We start from the raw sequence: 20,627 nt of genomic DNA, 5'->3' as shown, positions 1-20,627 counted from the left end.
TCATGTGCCTGCAGCCGTACCTACTCAGAAGGCTGAGGTAGGAGAATCACTTGAGCCCAGTTCAAGGTATCATGAGCTAAAATCATGCTACTGCACTAAAGCCTGGGCAACAGAGTGTGACTGTCTTGTTCACAAGGTGAATAGCTAAAGGCAGACAACTTAGGATGAAGTAAAATGCTGATAAAAGAGAAATGTTACACAAATTATCTGAAATGCAACACATCTAGTTCATTGGTACAGCGGTAAGAGGCTAACAGTTCTTTACTAATACATGCTCTGATGCTTATGCTTATCAAGTCCTTTTGGCTATCTATAGCAAGCATTTCAGTGGGAGAAGTAAAAGTTTCAAAGAAGTCAAATATTTGTAAATAAAATGAGAATAGTTTTTGATGTAACTGGGAAAAGATCAGCTTTGCTTCCTTTACTGTGTGAACGGTGAAATAGTCTCAAATTTTAAATAATTAATTACACTAGAATTGTATTAACTCCAGAAGGAATAAACTTGATAGCCACTTTCATCCAGATGCTTTGGATAAAGCTTTATCTAAGAATAACCTCAAATATTATTTTACTTTTCAAATGATATTAGTCTAGAAAAATACTCTCTCAAATATGGGTTTAAGATTAATGCAAAATAATAAGACAAAAGTTTGGGGAAGATTTTAGAGTTAAACCATTTCACCCTTCCTACCTCTTGTTCCCATTGTAAATGTGACATTTTAATTAATAAAACTTAAAAGTGCAAAACATTTTTTAAATGACAGCAAAACAAAACGAAATTCATGTTGTGATTAATGTGTTATTAAAATGGAATTTAAATTGCATTCTTGCTTTTCCTTCTTTAAAAAACATATAATGTTATAGTGATATTTTTTCAAACTCTCATACAGAATCAAGACAATAGCACATAAAGAAAGCATGCAGAGGGACATATCCTATTCTTTTTTTTTCTTTTTTTTTGAGACATTCTTGCTCAGAGTGTCACCAGGAGCCAGGCTGGAGTGCAGTGCTCTGCCTCCTGTGTTCAAGCAATTCTCCTGCCTCAGCCTCCCGAGTAGCTGGGACTACAGGCATGCACCACCACCCCCGGCGAATTTTTTGTACTTTTAGTAGAGATGGGGTTTCACCATGTTGGACAGGATGGTCTTGATCTCTTGACCTCATGATCCGCCCGCCTTGGCCTCCCAAAGTGCTGGGATTACAGGCGTGAGCCACCTCGCTGGCCGACATATCCCATTCTTACCTCTTAACAGTAATTTAAAAGTAAAGAACACCCATACATCAAGAACATCAGCTAAGCTACAAAAGGCAAAACTGATCAGGCTTGTTCTGAAAGTTGGTCTATGTCCATCAGAATAGTGGTCTTTATAGTGCTTTATGATTATGTCTAATTTCTTATAAATATGAGGAAAAATGAACTTTGCAATTATTTTTTAAAATCTTTTTATTTCTTGAACAGCATGAAAAGGAAAAAAAAAAGACTTTCCTAAGGTTAGGGGAAAATGATCTCACCTTTGATATTCATCTTCTGAGAGCAGTTATGGGATCCAGGTCTGGAATACATGGTTCAAATAAGATGGGAGTTGAGAATTGCTGAGACTTCAAGAACATTCTTTAGCTTCTTGAGGTCTGAGTTACCCCCTTTAAGGTGAATAATAATAGCAATAGTACCTTGGAGGATTTCTGTGATAAAATGAGAAAATGCTTGTGAGAAGTACATAACATATGGCTTACTGAAAGATGTTATGAAGCAAGCTCATATGCCTATTTTCATTCAGTGTTTATTATGTCAAAGGCAAAGTTTCCATGTAGATTAAGGCCTTCATGATATCTAAGTATTTTTCTAGTTCTTAGTGTATGAAGAAAAGAAGGATGGTTGGAGGCCGTGTAAGGAATACCTTTCTCCTCTACTCCCCTCTCACTCCCATAGGCTGGGAGCAGCTGATTTCACTTCCTCAGATATGCAAACTGTGCCACCCTCCTGTAGCCACTTTGGCCCTAGCTGACTGATTTGCTGGGGTCAAGGGAAGTGGGCAGGATTAGGCAGGGGTAATAGATGGGATTTCTTGGGCCTGGAATTCAACCAACCAATGTATTTGTTTCCCTGTGTCTATTCCCTTAAGTCTACAGGCATTCTCTAGTAATTTTATAGCTTTTAGCGGCACCCCAGGAGACAGGACGGCTTGGCCATTTTATAATCACTCAAGCAGAGTCCCAAAGCCAAAAAGAAAAAGGTAACGATCACCTATGCAAAGGCTTGTGTGGATCGCTTAAGGACAGGCGACTTACACTTTACTAAGAGTTACTAAAGGACCTCGGGAGAAGGATCCGGTCCCTGTAGGAGCGTTTGTGGTCGAAGACGCAGGAGGACGAGCGCTCAGCAGCTTGCTGGGGTCCCCAAGCCCAGTGAGACTTACTAGCTGCTTGCCGCCCCCGACACTTTGGCAGGGAACTGTAGGAGGCGCCCAGTGGGCCCCGCGTCCGGCCAGGAGCAGGGCATTTCAGAGGAGCCCGTCTGAGGGTTTTCTCAACCCAGGCGTTCAGGTTAGGCAACAGCCAAGAGAGACGCTCAGTTGCTTTGCACCCTCCTCCCACCTCGGTTCTGTCCACACCCACGGGCGCCCCGCCCCCTCGGCCTTACACAGGGGACCTGGCACCTCTGCACGCCTCGGAGCCAGAGGTTTCTCGGAGAGGAAGGCGCGGCTGCCTCCGGGGCCAGTGAGCCCTGGCGCCGCAGCGATCGCGGCCTCAGTAGCGGAGTAGGGCGGCGGCTGCGCCCCCACACCATGGAGGGCAGCCCAGCCCCAGCCGTGGTAGCAGCCGACCTCCGCCGCCGCCCGCCCCACTACTGCCCCGTCCCGTTGCGGCTTTCTAAACGCCATCCCCTCCTCACCTCGAAGCCAACATGAAGGAGACCCGGGGCTACGGAGGGGGTGCCTCCTTCTGCACCCGCCCCAACCACTCCTACACTGGCATGTGGGCACCCGAGCGCTCCGCCGAGGCGCGGGTCACCCTTACGCGCCCTCTAGGGTCCGGCGAGGATTGCGGATCGGTGTCCGTGGCCTTCCTGATCACCATGCTGCTCACGGGTTTCGTGGGCAACGCTCTGGCCATGCTGCTAGTGTCGCGCAGCTACCGGTGCTGGGAGAGCAAGCGCAAGAAGTCCTTCCCGCTGTGCATCAGATGGCTGGCGCTCAGCGACCTGGTCGGGCAGCTTCTCACCACCCGGGTGGTCATCGTCGTGTACCTGTCCAAGCAGCGCTGGGAGCAGCTCGACCCATCTGGGAGGCTCTGCACGTTCTTCGGGCTGACCATGACTGTGTTCCGGCTCTCCTCGCTGTTCATCGCCAGAGCCATGGCCGTCGAGCGGGCGCTGGCCATCAGGGAGCCGCACTGGTACGCGCGCCACCTGCGCTGTGCTGCTCGGCGTGTGGCTGGCCGTGCTCGCCTTCTCCCTGCTGCCCGTGCTGGGAGTGGGACAGTACACGGTGCAGTGGCCCGGGATGTGGTTCTTCATCAGCACCAGGCGAGGGGGGCAACGGGACTAGCTCTTCCCATAACTGGGGCAACCTTTTCTTCGCCTCTGCCTTTGCCTTCCTTGGGCTCTTGGCGCTGACAATCACCTTTGCCTGCAACCTGGCCACCATTAAGGGTCTGGTGTCCCGCTGCCGGGCCAAGGCCACGGCATCTCAGTCCAGTGCCCAGTGGGGCCACATCACGACCGAGACCGCCATTCAGCTCATGGGGATCATGTGCATGCTGTCGGTCTGCTGGTCTCCGCTACTGGTAGGTAGTTCCAGGGTTGGGGGAAGTCGGGGTGCGTGTTCTAGAAATGGCAGCACCTGCAGGGGTGTGTTTGCAACCGCAGAGCACTGGAGTGTCCTCTGCTCCTGCCCACGCTGTCTTGGGTACAGCTGCAGAGGTGAGCTCCTCACTTACTCCCCGACTCGCTGAGTGCCTTCCAAGAGCCAGGACTCGCGTTAGGCACTGGTTATGCGCACATAGAGATCACAGGGCTGCTCACATTATAGTCTGGGCGCAGGATATGTCATTAAAATGACATATTTTCTATGCAGAGATAGAAGTTTGTCGTGGGTGCAATAAGAGCAGAATGACTATGATAACTATGATAACTGTAGCCTGTGTGGGTGGGTGGTGGGAGAGCTTCTTTATTTAAAATACCTCTCTCAAGTTAATGCGATTTTCGGTCTGCAATCCCAGACAGATATAGCCCTCTTGTAGCTTCCAAAACACTGCGTGACCTATGGGCGCCTTCAAGGTTCACTTTCTCTTTCTTTCTTGGGCGCCTTCAAGGTTCACTTTCTTTCTTTCTTTCTTCCTTTCTTTCTTTCTTCCTTTCTTTCCTCCTTTCTTTCTTCTGACTGAGTCTCTCTCTGTCACCCAGGCTAGGGTGCAATGGCGCGATCTTGGCTCACTGCAACCTCCGCTTCCCGGGTTCAAGCAATTCTCCTGCCTCAGCCTCCTGAGTCGCTGGGATTACAGACATGCGCCACCGCACTGGCTTATTTTTTGTGTTTTTAGTAGAGACTGGGTTTCACCGTGTTAGGATGGTCTCCATCTCCTGACCTCGTGATCAGCCCCGCTTGGCCTCTCAAAGTGCTAATATTACAGGGTGAGCCACCGCGCCCGACCTAGGTCCACTCTTAATGAGGCAGCAGAATGAAAGATGCGAGTTGCCTCCTCAGGCCTTTGGCATGGTGCTTGACCCTCTAGGAAGTGCCTGAACAACAGTCTGGGGTTCGGAAGCCCAGCAGCTCCTTCAGGTCAGCATTTACTTACCCTTGTTGCAATCAAGCAGGATTGGGTATTCCTGAGATAGGAGGAGGTAGGGGTTTCTTCATGTCCTAGCTTCTCACACCAGAGCAATGTGGAGGAGCAAGGGGTGTTTTCATAGGCTCCTTGTCCAACACCTGCCTTTACATGGTATTTTTGAGGTTTGTTTGTTTTTTGTCTGTGTTACTTTTAGCTAATAAGTGCTGTTTACTAATTCCTGAAGAATAGATGCTTACTTACTTAGGCCCTGGGGAGCCTGGGTAAACAGATGTTGCAGAAAGAGTGATCTGGTCACTTTCAGAAGGTATAACCAACTATATATATTATATAATCATGGAAAACCTTTGAAACACATGAACACATTTTTTTTCTACTTGTGGTCTAATATATTACATACAATTTGGAGTTTTAACCATCATCATGTGTACAGTTCAGTGGCATTAGGCATTAAATACGTTGACTTTTTTGTGTGCCATATATAGTTTTAAATCCCTTGCATTTGAAAATAGAAATGTAATTCCTTTCACCTGGTTTGGTATCTTGGAGCACAAATCTTGGCTCCAAATCAGTGGCATGAGAGGACGAGGAGAGTTATGTTGGGACCTAACTGCCCACAAGTCACTGCATGGTCACAGTTCTTTATTCCAGGAGTTGGAACTCAGGCTGATGTCATCACTATGGCTTATCAAAACCAGCACCAATTTTAGACATGGAGTGTTTACTTCTACGGCTGAGGAATGGAGTAAATAAGTGGCCAACTAGGTAGGAAGAGCTCTAAATAATAATCACTTTATTAAAGTATGGTAATTAGTAACTATAAAGGCAAACAGGGTATCTGAATTTTTTACAAGTGTCATTTGAGTCCCACATCTTTGAGTTTGCTGTATCACATGATTTATATCCTAGGAGAAAAAACAGTTAAATCAATTGAACAAAAGGCCCATACAGTTAATCAGACTTATAATTTATTATTTGTATATATTTTTTAAGTCAAAGAGAAATCATATAGTGTGTTTTTTATTCAGACACTTTAATTCTAGTGCCATGAGTATGGTGACCTCAGAAACAAAGTAGATCAATCTTAAAAACTGTAATTTAGGATGGCCAAACTCACTCTTTCAAGAAAGACTATATTTGAAACTAATCTTATTTAATTTCAATTTATTTTCATTCAGACAATACTTATTGATTTATAGCATTTACTGGGCACTTTATTAATTCAGTTATAGAAACATTAAATAAATTCAACATGTAATCATATCAAAAAGAATTTTTTTTAGACAGAATCTTGCTCTGTCGCCCAGGCTGGAGTGCAGTGGCAAGATCTCAGCTCTCTGAAGCCTCCACCTCCCAGGTTCAAGTGATTATCCTGCCTCAGCCTCTCCAGTCACTGTGATTACAGGCACCAGCCACCACACATGGCTAATTTTTGTATTTTTAGTAAAGATGGGATTTCACCATGTTGACCAGGCTGGTCTTGAACTCCTGACCTGAAGTGATCCACCTGCCTCAGCCATCCAAACTGCTGGGATTACAGGCATGAGCCACCACGCCAGGCCTAGGAGAAATTTAAAGTTTCAAAACAGAAACTTTTTAAACAAAAAGGCTCCATCAGCCGGGCATGGTGGCTCACACCTGTAATAACAGCACTTTGGGAGGCTGAGGTGGGTGGATCATCTGAGGGCAGAAGTTCGAGACTAGCCTGGCCAACATAGTGAAACCCTGCCTCTACTAAAAATATAAAAATTAGCCTACCATGGTGACATGCACCTGTAATCTCAGTTACTTGGGTGGCAGAGGCAGGAGAATTGCTTGAGCCTGGGAGGCGGAGGTTTCCATGAGCCAAGATTGAGCCACTGCATCCCAACCTGGACGACAGAGCAAGACTTTGTCTCAAAAAAAAAGTCTTCAAATATCTTTAAAAAGATTTACTGTACAAAGTTGGAATTATTTCAAAGAAAAGAAACTGGCAAAGCTGCTTTCTTAATAGAGAACTGTAAGAATAAAAACACTTGAATTTAGTGAATTTAATTTGCAGCATATTGGTGTTAAAATGAGAGATTTTTTAACACTTTTTTTCTAACTATGGGTAAAATATAGATTTCCTGTTAGCTTTTGGTAAGTTGAGTACAGGATACTATTCTAATTGTCCCAACTTCTTACTCAAAAGGACCCTGAGTATATCCTGGAAGGCTATCATGACTGTAACAAATATTCAGTTGTTACTGCAGGAAAACTTGGTAGGGCAGGAATACCATAATAAGAAAATGTCCGAACTGCTACAAGTTCCCACTACATAAATACTTAGAGGTTTGTGTATCCTTAAATGATAGTTAGTTTCCTTTATCTTTTTCTCAGAGACTTTGCAAAATCCAACATAAAATGTGAAATTAAGAGAGTACAGTGGGAAACAATGTCACCATGATCGATGATCTGCAGTTCTTAGTTACTGCTTACGTAAAGCATCACATTGTCCTTCTGCTGCAATCAGCCAGTTGATTCAGCACTGCAATCTATTTGACTTTTGTCATTATTGGTTTATATTTTATGAACGATGTTCACCATAGTTCAGTTTTTTGACATGATTGCTAAATTTCCAGAAGTGGGAATAACCTTAGGATTTTGTTCGAAAGAAGTCGTGAGTACATTTTGTACTTTTATAACTTGGCACTCCCAAATGGGTAGAATGTGGCTAATTCTGTAAGCTATCTCAAAAACAGTAAATATAAAGCCAGTTATCAACATTGTGAAAAGTGAGATGTGAGCAACAAACAGTTTCTCATCATCAATCTTGGAACTGGATAAAAGCAGCCTTAAAAACTGTTGCCTTTAATCTTGAACCAATGAATTCCCTGCTCATTAACCACAAATCCAAACAGGGATGTTTCAATTCAAGAAGATATTTCACAAGGTAGTTGTGATTCAAAATATTTTTTTAGTTAGGGAATCACTGATTTATTTTGACAAGTGAAATTTGCCTTTAATATGCCACATGTGGTAGATATGTGTGATGAACTACTTTTCAGAAATAACATTGTTTGACAGCACATAAAAATATTATTCAATAGCTAATCTCTTCTGCCTCTAACTTTCTCTGATATTCAGGATGTTGCTTCAGAGAAAATGAGTAAACATATGAATCCACATTGTAGGAAAATATTCTGTAATATTTCTCTTTAAAAACTGTGAAGGTCAACAAAATATTCTATGATTATAAAAGTGATTAATGTTATAATCTGTTCAGAAAAGCAGAATTTTCATATTTATGACTGAAATATTTAAAAAACAATGGTACTTTGTTTCATTCAAAATAGTCCATCTGAATTTGCCAGAGTAGATTTCTAGGAAGAGGTGAAATGGCATAACTTGACTTCATGACTGACAGCAAGTGTGTCCCAAAACCCAGCCCAATGAGAACAAAGGGCGCACACTAACTAGATCAATGGGAATGATGGTTTGAAAATGAGCAAGAAAACAAACTTAGATGATTGAATGACAAGATGAGGACTTTGCTCTTTTGCCTGTAGGCAGTAGAACCTTCCTTTTGGGTTTTTGAGTAGGGAAAAGAGATTATTGGCAGAGTTGTACAGTGTGGATAGATTTAGGCTGGAAAATGAGAATGTGAGATCAGTTATGACTTGCTAAGGTTGGTTAGGGCCTTAGGGGAGAAACAGTGAGAAGAGCTGAGTTAGAGAAGGAAACATAAAAGAGAACTGATGCTATTAGAAGTGGTTGATTTTAAGGAGCCATTGATTCAACAAACACTGAGTGTCTACTGTGTCTTATGAGCTGTGATAAATGTGTTTCCATACATTGTGTCATTTAATTGCATCCTGTAAGATTTCCACTATTATCTACATCATTCAGATGAAGAATTTGAGTACAAAGAATATTGGAATCATATTTCTAATTCAGGATATCTGATTTTCAATTTTAGTTTTCATTCTTGTTGTTGCTTATTTGTTTGTTTGTTTAGCATAGATAGAGGCCAGGAATTCTAATCCTAACAGCAGCAATAGGGGATTTATATATTCTCCTATCTATAAACACAGAAGTAGGACTAATAGAGCTAGTATCTTTTTCCATTTTTAGTATTCTCAAATTCTCTTCTCTGGGGGAATCATGGTTCAATGAACCAAAATGGGCAATTTGGAAGGGGAACTGTTTGGTAGATGCTAAACAAGGATGGAACTCCCTGAGTGACTGGACATGTGAACACAGTACATATGGGTCGATGGTGGATTATGTAAATGATATATCCAGAATCCAATGTAACTTGAAGATTAATGAGATAAATCAGGGCTAGGAAATGCAGATTTTGAAATTTTGAGTTTATCAAAAAGAGCCAAGAATTAAACACTTCTTAAGCCATCATCTTTGAGGAAATTCACATGGTCTGAAGTTGCAATATAATTGTGAGTCACTGACCCTTCTGTTTTGAAAAAGCTGTGAAGGTCAACAACTTAATCATAAAAGTTTCCATAGGTTTAGTTTTCTGGGCTACCACTCAGAGCCATTCAACACAAGCATCTGTAACAGACTATGATTCATCTGAGTGTGCAGAGTGATGATAGGTGAAGAATACTGGGTGCTAAGTTTCAGTTTTTAGTTCCCTTGCACTGCAGGAAAGAAATGCAGGGAAGTCCTTCCTAAATCTCTTTACATCTGTATAGCATTTTTGCAACCTGCTAGTGCTCCACATTTATCTACTCATGCCTTGCAACTCTGAGATCTATAACGGTAAAATGTCAAATTCTTACTCTCCCATTTTTTCCAATTCCTTTTCAAAGAGATAGGAAGGAAGTTTGTATTTCAAATCCTCCCAGTTATGCTTCTTGAGAATGATTAGACAATCTCTCAAGTCCTTTTCCCTAGAAAATTTCAACTTTCAAAAAGATGGTAACTGATGAAGGAATCTAATTTGGGAGGGGGTTCCTCTTACATCTTGTCCCCTAAGCATATGACAACATTTTACTGTAAACATAGTACAGACAGTCTCCGGCTTAGGATTTTTCAACTTTACGATGGTGTGAAAGGAATGCACATTCAGTAGAAACTGTACTTGGAATTTTTAATGTTGATCTTGTATCGGGCTGGTGATATGCAGTGTGATACTTCCTGGTGATGCATGCACAACTCCCAGTCAGCCACACAAACACAAGGTAAGCAACCAGTACTCCACGGTGGACTGTGCTACCAGATGATTTTGCCCAACTGTAGGCTAATGTAAGTGGTCTGAGCATGTTTAAGGTAAGCAAGGCTAAGCTATGATGTTTAGAAGGTTAGGTGTATTAAACACATCTTTGACTTTACAATATATTCAACGTAACAACATTTTCAACTTACAAAAAATTTACCCAGATATAACCCTGCTGTAAGTTGAGAAACATCTGTAATTTATGCTTACACAGAAATGACAGTTGGACAGCATATGACTGAGATACATACAACATAGAAGTAGCACTACAGAGTGGACATTCTCTGTGAATTCCTGCACCCTGCTCTCTTTACACAGAACACTTCCCTCTCCATTTTCCATTACCACTTTGCCCCTCAGCCATTCAACAGCATCTGCGAAGCACCCACCTCTCTTGGATTGGCTAAGATTTCGAGTTAGAAGTACCTTTCTAGTGAAGCCTTCTTTCATCCTCTCTAGGCTGTGGTTAGGTGCCCTGACCATTTTATCTCACGATACCCTGCATGTTCCTCTTGTAGTCTGAGTCACACTTAATTGGAGACGTTGATTTATTGTCTTTCCAATGTTTCATTCTGCTAAGGGCAAGTACAGTGTCTGTCTTGCACATTATTTGTTTCCTAGAAATGATCATAACTACTTGCCCTGTAAGATCTGCCCAATACATGCTTATTGACTGAATACTATATTTTTATTTATTTATTTATTTTTGAGACAGAGTCTTGCTGTTGCCCAGGTTAGAGTGCACTGGCACAATCTTGGCTCACTGCAACCTCTGCCTCCGGGGTTCAAACGATTATCATGCCTCAGCCTCCCGAGTAGCTGGGATTACAGGAATGCACCACCACATGCCTGGCTAATTTTTGTATTTTTTTAGTAGAGACAGGACTTCACCATGTTGGCCAGTTTGGTCTCAAACTCCTGTTCTCCTGTGATCCACCTGCCTCAGCCTCTCAAAGTGCTGTGGCATTATAGGCCTGAGCCACCCCCACGGCCTTGACTGAATACTTGAGCAACCAAATCAGAAGACAGGGTTTGGTCCCATGTAAATAAGCAATTAGTTTTTGACCTTAGACAATTCACTTAATGTCTTTGTGAATCATTTTCTTTTCTTTTCTTTTCTTTTTTGGAAAACAGAAATAAAAACGTCTACTCAGTTCATTTCACAGTATTATAATGAAAACCAACAAAATTAATATGTGAAAATAATTGGGTAGCATATTACTATAAAAATGCTTTATTACCGAGTCTTGTAGCAAGCTGGGAATATTCCTTCCATATTAGGAATACTATTGTGATGTTTTACTGGATAGTAATGTTGGCTCTTGTGTTGAGATAGATCTTTCCCTTAGTAAACTGGAGAAAAGAGGAGAGTAGTGTTTCACAGCTTGATTAGTTATAGTTGACTGGGGAAAAAAATGTGGTAGGGAATGCAGCCTTCAAAAACAGAAAGAAAGAAAAATGGTAAACCACCTGTGCATAATTCATCCCTTCTTCCCTCCCCCTGCCACCGTCTCTGCTCTGCACTCTCTCAGCCCTGTAATTTATTCCTCTTTACAGCTTCTAGTTAGCTCTCTAACTCCAAAACACACTGATCCCATTTCCCCTTTCCCTTACATCTGAGGGAGAAGCTAGTACCTTGCGTCCTGAAGACCTCTGACACAAGTCTGGAATGCTCTTTTCTGCTCTATGGCCCTAAGAAGGGGAGGACTCACCTGCAGTGAGCTGCTCCCCTCCCCACCTAAATAGTCATTCCTCTGTGTTGGGCTTGAATGTGGGTCTTGCTAGCACCCACATTGTCACATGTGAGCTGTTTCCAGTCAGGTCTTCCTCCTGTTATCTTATATGTGCACACACCTGTTGGGAACTGAATCTTGAGTTGCATTAATTGTGCATCTAACTGTTGTCTGGGATCAAGCCATTCTGCAAACTTCTTGAGAGAGTCTCTCCCTCAGTTGTCTTTATCTTTTCACAGGTAATTAGGAATGTTGGGGCTGAAAAGAACCTCTGCTGCTGACTGACAGCCCAGAATTGAATTAACACAAGCCTTAAGTCAGACCAAAGTGTGCGAATCAGAGCTGTAAACTGCTTCACACAGTCTGAGCAGGTCCTGACAGCACATTAATATTATTTGCAGCCTGCAAAGAGCACAAAGTGTTATTTTCCTATGCAGCAGCCCTCCCAGATATTGTATGGGACAACATTTATAAGGAGAACAATTCAGTGACTCATGTGGGTGCTAACTTAAAATCTATATATTGTTTCAGCAGAACTGATTTTATGATAGATATTTGAAGCATCATCAATCTAAAATGAAAAATGGTAGCAGAAATGGAAGCAGAGGCTTGATTATTCACACTTTATGTTAGAAAAAAAGAAAATACCTACTAAGTTAGATAAAAGTCATGCAACATAAATACAAGATAAATTTTCCACCAAATACCATTATTATTTTAAAAACTCAGTAAAACAGAAACAAAAAGTCATGTTGGAACCGGAAGCCTGTGTATTTCAAACAATAATTGGTCCCCAAATAGTAAGTGTAATTTTAAAAATCTACTTTTCACTAATTTTTTATTTCCTGAAAGTAACTTTGATTTGTATATCTTTTTGTCTTTCTTTCTGAATACATAATTATTGTCATTTTCCTTGGTTGAGAATATGCTGCTATCGTGATTCATAAAAACTTAGAAAAAGAAGTATGTTTTTAATGTTGAAATGATGAAAGAGTGATTGTAAAAGATAAGAATCATTCTGAGAAAGTAACAAGACAGTAAAGTGAAGCTCTAATTGCTGTTTGATGTATGAAATTTTATTGGTAACATCTTGCTACCAACAACCTTATTTGGGTTAGAGCTTCTGGCAGATCATATACTTTCATATTTTCCCAAACAGAAGAATGCCTCAACAGCCAGCTGTTTAACCACAGGGTAGCATCAGTGATTATGTGACCCCTGACTTGTGAGGACTCCTCTTTGCTTCATAAGAAGAACAGAAGAAATTTATCGAAGAAGCAAGTGAGGGCCACAGGAGAATAAGACACTGGATGGCAAGAGACCTGGGTCTGGTCATGGCTTTGTCATGTGATCTAAGTCACTTTATCTTGCTGGACTTTCCTTTTCTCATCAGTGAGATAAAACAATGAACAACTCTAATCTTCCTTTCTCACTTCCTGTGCCTCTAAATAGATTAAATAGCCCCCATTGGACATACTATTTCAGATACATGGGGGAAAATACCTTAAGACTTAATGGGAAGAAGCGTAGAAATGTACACAAGTGGGCAAAATGGATCATACATTCTTTCATCCAATGCTTCTATAAATATTTATTGAGAGCTTGTTATGTGACTGACACTCTCATCACCCTGGCAATACAGTGGTGGCCAGTGCTGATTCATGTGGCCATACAGATTGAGCAATTACGTTGCTCGAGAGGATGCTATTCACATTATATTGTAAGATAATGACAATCTTTGGAGTTGAGCAGTATGCAATCTGTGCAGCTCTTCATGGTAGCCTTGACGGTAATCCAAACAGAGCACTATCTTCCTTCATGGAGCTTTTGGTCTACTAAGGTAGAAGACAGTAGATAAACAGTCATTCCAATAAGCAAATGTAACTAGTCTGATGAGTCTTATTGTGGTTGCCCTTATTACCACACAAGAGCTAGGCCTCATGTAGGCTGGTCCACTGCTGCATAATTGCTCGAATGCAACATGCCTGGCCCCAACTGTACTGGGTCTGTGCTTGGGCTCCATAATTAGGGAGCACATTAATTCACACCTATGACTCCAGCCGTAATGCTCAGCTGCAATTCTCCAGAGCACAACCACTGCTAGAGTGAGTATATGGACTCAAAGGGCTGCTGGCCTCAGGCCATATGCTGTTCTGGAATCAGCCTTCCCTCTGGGGGCATTAGGCTATGGGTGGTACACAGATTACCTCCTGACAAATTTGTCTTTCCCTTTCTTTTACTTTTTAATTTATTTATTTTGAGACAGTGCCTTGCTCTATCACCCAGGCTGCAGTAGAGTGGTGCGATCATAATTCACTGCAGCTCGAGTGCTCCTCCAGCCTCAGCCTCTGAGTAGTAGTACTATTAGGTGTGCACCACCATACCCAATTTTTTCCTTTCAATAAGTTTTCTTCTAAGGTTTTTATGTCTTTTCCCCGTAGTGAATGTGGCCAAATACACTCTGCTTCATGTTTCTTGGCTTCAGATCTTGAGAGAAGAAGTTCAGTGTCTTGGTCTCTTCTTTCACAGAAGGCGCTGAGCCCCTTAAGTACCATCGACCTCTTCCCAAGTGACCGGCTATACCACAGAGTGTTGTGTGAGTTTTCCTTTGTTATGGCACACAATTTGCACTATGTAAAGCTAACGATTCAAAATTTACCAAAATAAGTAATTCTTCTCAATCTTCTGCTCCAATGTAATTTGCTCTGCCCACTTGACCAGAGAAGTGCAGATGGATGCTGGCATACCTTTTTATACATCAAAAATGAGCACTATGAAGGCAAGAGAAAGGTGCTTTGGGAGAGTGTCAAAGGCCTCCTGTTGATACATTGGGGTTAGGGAGGGCATCTCTGAAAAAGGGTCATTTATGATAAGTCTTAAAAGATAAGACTTCACACACCAGGGTCTGTTGGGGGATGGAGAACTAGGGGAGGGATAGCGGGGGTGGGGGATTGGGGAGGGATAACATTAGGAGAAACACCTAATGTAGGTGACAGGGGGTTGGGGGCAGCAAACCACTATGGCATGTGTATACTTATGTAACAACCCTGCAAGATCTGCACATGTACCCTAGAACTTAAAGTAAAAAAAAAAAAAAAGACTTCAAGGAAGAAAGAGCAGGATGTGAAGGTATCAGTGTAGGAATACACTGGAAGCATTGGAGAAATTGAAAGAAGGCAAGATGGATGGATTAGAGTGAATAAAAGGGAGAGTGCCTGCAAGGCCAGGTGGAGAGGTAGGCAGGGCCAGGTAATTCATAACATTGTCGTTTTTGCTTGTGAGTTTAGATTTCTACCACAAGTACAATGGAAAACAACTAAACGCTTTAGGGGAGTGATTTGATCTGCTTTATGTTTTAACAGACCACTCGAGGTTGCCTAATGGATTAGATGGGTGGAGCATCAGAGCCCTCCAGGACTGGGGGCAGATGGAGATGTAGAGACATTAATAAAAAGAAAAACTTTTTTTCTCAAATGTTGCTTTAAAAAAAAGAGTGGGAAGTAGCTTGGCTTAAAATTGGTGGGAGAGGGGAAGTGGCAGTGGGTCTGTACAGATGATACACCATGGAAAACATTGAACTGAATGTGCTGGGAATGGTAAGCAGGTCTGTTTTTGTAGAAGTACATTTGAGAATGTCAAGAAATACAGATTCAGTAAAATAGAGACTGAAGGAAGAGGGAGAAACACCTAAGAATATTGCTTAAGATTAGGAATGAGAATTTGTATTTCATTTTGGGCAAGTTGTATTGATTTTCTGTACTGTCCTATATTTGTAAAACAAGATAGTGGGCATTATAAAATATGAATTCACAAAGGTCATTTAGGAAAACAACTCATCTAATAGTTGATGTCTTTCTAGAATATTCTTAGTGAAATTGTTTCAGCTGTGTTTGTTTCCACTTTACTGAACACCCTCACTAGTAGGAAATTTTGTGGCAGGCTGTTTCTCGCACATACTTTTCTTTATTTTTTGCAATAACTCTATGAAATAGGCATTCTTGTCTCCAAAGTTATAGATAATGAGAAAACTAAAGCTGAGAGGATGAGTGATTCCTCTAGGTAGCAGAGCTATTAAGTGAACAGGCTGGGATTGACAGGCCAAGCTGTTCCCTACATGCCATGATGCCTTAGAATACCCCATTCCGAGAAAGCAGGCGAGCCCGGGCGGCACGGGGCCTTGTGGGAGGGCTTAAGGAAGTAAGATGGCAGACCTGGCGAACGAAGAAAAGCCTGCCATTGCTCCGCCCGTCTTTGTGTTTCAGAAGGATAAAGGACAAAAGAGGTCAGCTGGCGGCTCCAGTCCTGAAGGCGGAGAAGATTCTGATCGAGAAGATGGAAATTACTGGCCTCCTGTGAAGCGAGAAAGAACGTTCTCTTTAACCCAGTTCCCACCCTCACAGTCAGTATGAAAAATGATATTATGATGCCATGAAGCTCCTGCAAGCCATCTGCAGGCAACTCCGACTCTGAGCCAGAGGAAAGGAGCAGTGGCTTCGGGTTGAAGCCGCCAAGGCTGGTCCATGGCCAGGCCCCCAGTGCAGGTCTGCCCAGCCATCTGCAGGCAATTCCGACTCCGAGCCAGAGGAAAGGAGCAGTGGCTTCGGGTTGAAGCCACCAAGGCTGGTCCACGGCCAGGCCCCCAGCGCAGGTCTGCCCAGCCATCTGCAGGCAATTCCGACTCCGAGCCAGAGGAAAGGAGCAGTGGCTTCGGGTTGAAGCCGCCAAGGCTGGTCCATGGCCAGGCCCCCAGTGCAGGTCTGCCCAGCCATCTGCAGGCAATTCCGACTCCGAGCCAGAGGAGAGGAGCAGTGGATTTGGGTGAAGCCGCCGACGCTGATCCACGGCCAGGCCCCCAGCCAGGTCTGCCCAGCCATCTGCAGGCAATTCCGACTCCGAGCCAGAGGAAAGGAGCAGTGGCTTCGGGTGAAGCCGCCAAAGCTGATCCACGGCCAGGCCCCCAGCGAGGTCTGCCCAGCCATCTGCAGGCAATTCCGACTCCGAGCCAGAGGAGAGGAGCAGTGGATTTGGGTGAAGCCGCCAAAGCTGATCCACGGCCAGGCCCCCAGCCAGGTCTGCCAAGCCAGGAGCCCAGGGAAAAGCAGCGGAGCGTGCTTCCTATGGCAGTGATCAGGCCGCGCAGCCAAAGGCGCTGTCCCAGATGGTCCCCAGCAGTGGCACCAATGGGGTCAGCCTCCCAGCCGACCGCACGGAGGCCGTGCCAGCAGCATCCCCTGACAACCCTGCAGGGAAGAGTCCTTCCCAAGCTGCCAATGAGGTGTGTGCACTTGAGGAGAAGGAGCCCCAGAAAAATGAGTCCAGCGATGCCTCTGAAGAGGAAGCCTGTGAGAAAAAAGACCCCACCACACAACAAGCGTTTGTACTTGGGCAGAACTTGAGGGACGGAGTTAAGCTGATCAATGAGAGTGTGGACAAAGCCGACATGGAGAGTGCTGGACACCCCAGCGCAGACACACCGGCCGGACAAACTATTTCCTTCAGCGTATCAGTTCCAGTTTAGAGAACTCAACCAATAGTGCCGATGCCTCCAGCAACAAACTCGTATTTGGCCAGAATTTGAGTGAGCGAGTTTTGAGCTTTCCAAAATTAAATGAGGTCAGTTCAGATGCCAGTAGGGAAAATGCAGCTGCCAACGCGGGGTCCACGTCCTCATCCCAAGAGGCCACCCCCGAGAAGGAGTCCCTGGCCAAGTCGGCAGCCGCCTACACCAAGGCAAAGGAGCGGAAGTGCTTGTTGGAAAAAAGTGGAAGTCATCACGGGGAGGAGGCGGAGAGCAACGTGTTACAGATGCAGTGCAAGCTCTTTGTCTTTGACAAGGCCTCACAGTCCTGGGTGGAGAGAGGCCGGGGGCTGCTCAGACTCAATGACATGGCGTCCACTGACGATGGCACGCTACAGTCCCGACTAGTAATGCGGACCCAGGGGAGCCTGCGACTGATCCTCAACACCAAGCTGTGGGCCCAGATGCAGATCGACAAGGCCAGCGAGAAGAGCATCCGCATCATGGCCATGGACACCGAGGACCAGGGCGGGAAGGTCTTCCTGATCTCGGCCAGCTCCAAGGACACAGGTCAGCTGTATGCAGCCCTGCAGCACCGCATCCTGGCCTTACGCAGCCTCGGGGAGTGGGAGCAGGTGGCCAAGATGCCCGCCCCGGAGCCTGGAGCAGCCCCATCCAACGAGGAGGATGACAGTGACGACGACGTCCTGGCTCCTTCAGGGGCAACTGCAGCCAGTGCTAATGACGAAGGGGACGGGCAGACGACTGGGAGCACATAGCGGCCGGGAGCCCAGCTGCACACCAGGCTGCTGCTTTGTCTGTCTATCCGCCTGCCCACCCGCCCCAACCCCACAGGCAGCTTCCAGGTGCCCGGCTGGGAAACACACACCCCACTGGGCTGGCCACAGTCTGGACCCGCGTGTCCTGTTCAAAAGCAGACTCAGAAACTGCCTGAATGTGTTTTGGGACATGAGACCTCATCATACTGATGGGCGAAACAAACAAGAACATTTCCTCCCTCTTCTCCTTTCAATTGAAATGGCACATTAAGACTCCTCACAGCCTCTCACTGGGACTGGAGACCTCCTTCCTTCACCCTGCGTATCCAGCCAGAGCCCCTGGCTTTGCCCCGCCCACACCCTTTTCTCCCTGCTGTGGCGCCTAGCCCTTGTGGGGAGTAGCTGGCCCTTGGCCTTCTGCCCCCTCCAGGGGGTCTTTGGCTACAGGCCTGGGACCCCTGCCCAGCCTGGGGAGCTGCCCACAGGAGTGTAGACACTGGGCCTGTTGGACGTGCTGTTAACCACTATCTTCATTGCCCATTTCCCCCTTTCTGTTTGGTGGGGTGTGTATTTTACATCTTTTTTCCTTTTGATTTTCAAAGGCTTTGTTTTGGTTTCTTAGGTTAAGATGCTCTCCAGCGTTGAGCAGGCACAGCTCTGTCGAGGTGTCTGTCCCTCACCTGTGGTTCTGGCCTCTGAGGTGGGGGCAGGGACCCCACTTCTTTCCCACCCCAGGTTCCTCCAGGCTGAGTCAGGGGGTACTGAGGAATTGGGGCCCTGTCTGACCTAGGCCTGGAGAGTGCCTATCTGGGAAAAGGTCACTGGACCTGAAAGGGTTCCCAGGGTTCCCTGCCCGCCCCCAATCCCTGTCTGTCACGTGGTTCAGTGTCATCAGGCACCAGGCACAAACTGCTTCCCACTGTTGGCCATCCCTCTCCAGCCACAGGCATCACTGCCCCCAGGACTGTCCAGGGCCAGGGGCCTCTGTGAGAGCCAGAGGAGGACCCTCGCCAGGTCTTGGTGGAGGAGCTTGGGGGCTGGTCCCAGAACAGGTGGTCTCACAAGCATGCAGCACACTGGAGTGGACGCCTGTGCCCACCTGACTGGAGTGTGGCCAAGAGCCAGCTGGCACCACCTACCTGGGGAGGCAGAGGAGGAGGTCCCCTGGGCACAGGGCCTCTTCAGGACCTCAGAGGAAATCTCCGAGCTCCACTGTCAGAGGGTTAAGAGAAGGCCACCTTCTGCAGCTGTGCCGCCCACTCCTCTAGGTGGCCAGAGCCCTGGCCCACAGCCCCCAGCAAGCCTGAGCCAGGGAAGAACCAGAGGCCCTCCCGAGAGATGCAGTCACACATCTCTGCTTTAAGCCTTAGCCAGCTAGTGATGAGTACAACCAGATAACGCCCATGTGTTTTGGAACATTTCTGTAAGATTGTCATATGAAATGTATGTGGGAACTACATTAATCTTTTCCTAAAAAAAAAAAAAAAAAGAATACCCCATTCATCTTGAGCTGTTCTTTCTTTTTTTAAAAATACATATTTTATTGCATTTTAGATTTCAGGGTACATGTGAAGTACATGCAAGATTGTTACATAGGTGCATACATGGCAATGTGGTTTGCTGCCTTCTTCCCCAGCTGTTTTTTCTATTGGAAAAATATCACTTCCCTTGTATTGACTGAGTCAGAATCTGTCCTCCCTTTTGCTTCCACCCTTCAGTGCTAATACAAGCTTTTGGATTAGTTAAAACCATACTAAATTTATTTCTATTTTACTTTTTTAATCACAAAGATTATATTTTTCACTGAAACTTAGTCACTGCATACATACTTTATTGCACGAGTTATAAGTGGATCAACAATGATATTAGCAATGTAAGTTCATGTGCATTTACATGCAACAGCTGCCCTAGATTCCAGTGCATTTTGTGCCAGGCACTTTACTTTGTAAATATGGCAAACATAAAGGGACTTTGCTACTTCAGTTCATGTGAACAAAAAATTATATATATCATCTTATAAAATATCTGTTATGTCAAACCCAGGGGAAAAAAATGACAAAAGGAACACACACACACACACACACACACACACACACACACACACATATTTATTTATTTATTTATTTTTATGATACTTTAGGTCCTGGGGCACATGTGCAGATCATGCAGGGTTGTTGCATAAGTACATACATGGCAATGTGGTTTGCTGCCTCCATCCCCCCGTCACCTATATCTGGCATTTTTTTCTATGTTATCCCTCCCCAACCTCCCTACCCCCTGCTGTCCCTCCCTTAGTCCCCCCAACAGACCCCAGTGTGTGATGCATCCCTCCCTGTGTCCATGTGTTCTCATTGTTCAATACCCACCTATGAGTGAGGATGTGTGCCGTTTGATTTTCTGTTCTTGTGTCAGTTTGCTTAGAATGATGGTTTCCAGATTCATCCATGTCCCTACAAAGGACATGAACTTATTAAAAGAAAATGTAGTGATAAAAATGTTAGATTAGTTTCATGTTCTTAGGGAACTAGCATTCTAAGAAGGAGAGAGGCAATAAACAAATAGACTAGAAGTCAGATTGTGATAAATACCATTAAGAAAATAAAGCA

At 44.5% G+C, this 20,627-nt stretch overlaps 2 pseudogenes; both read left to right on the top strand.

Moving 5' to 3' along the window:
* The first annotated feature begins 2,877 nt into the window (after window positions 1-2,877).
* LOC100400181 (prostaglandin E2 receptor EP3 subtype-like) overlaps window positions 2,878-20,627 on the top strand; it is a 45,402-nt pseudogene continuing 27,652 nt past the window's right edge.
* Window positions 15,904-18,119, top strand: LOC144580135 (ran-binding protein 3-like; annotated as a pseudogene).

The sequence above is a fragment of the Callithrix jacchus genome, chromosome 18 (genome assembly GCF_049354715.1).
Source record: "Callithrix jacchus isolate 240 chromosome 18, calJac240_pri, whole genome shotgun sequence".
Classification (NCBI taxonomy): domain Eukaryota; kingdom Metazoa; phylum Chordata; class Mammalia; order Primates; family Cebidae; genus Callithrix; species Callithrix jacchus.
This window is presented reverse-complemented; position numbering and strand designations above follow the sequence as displayed.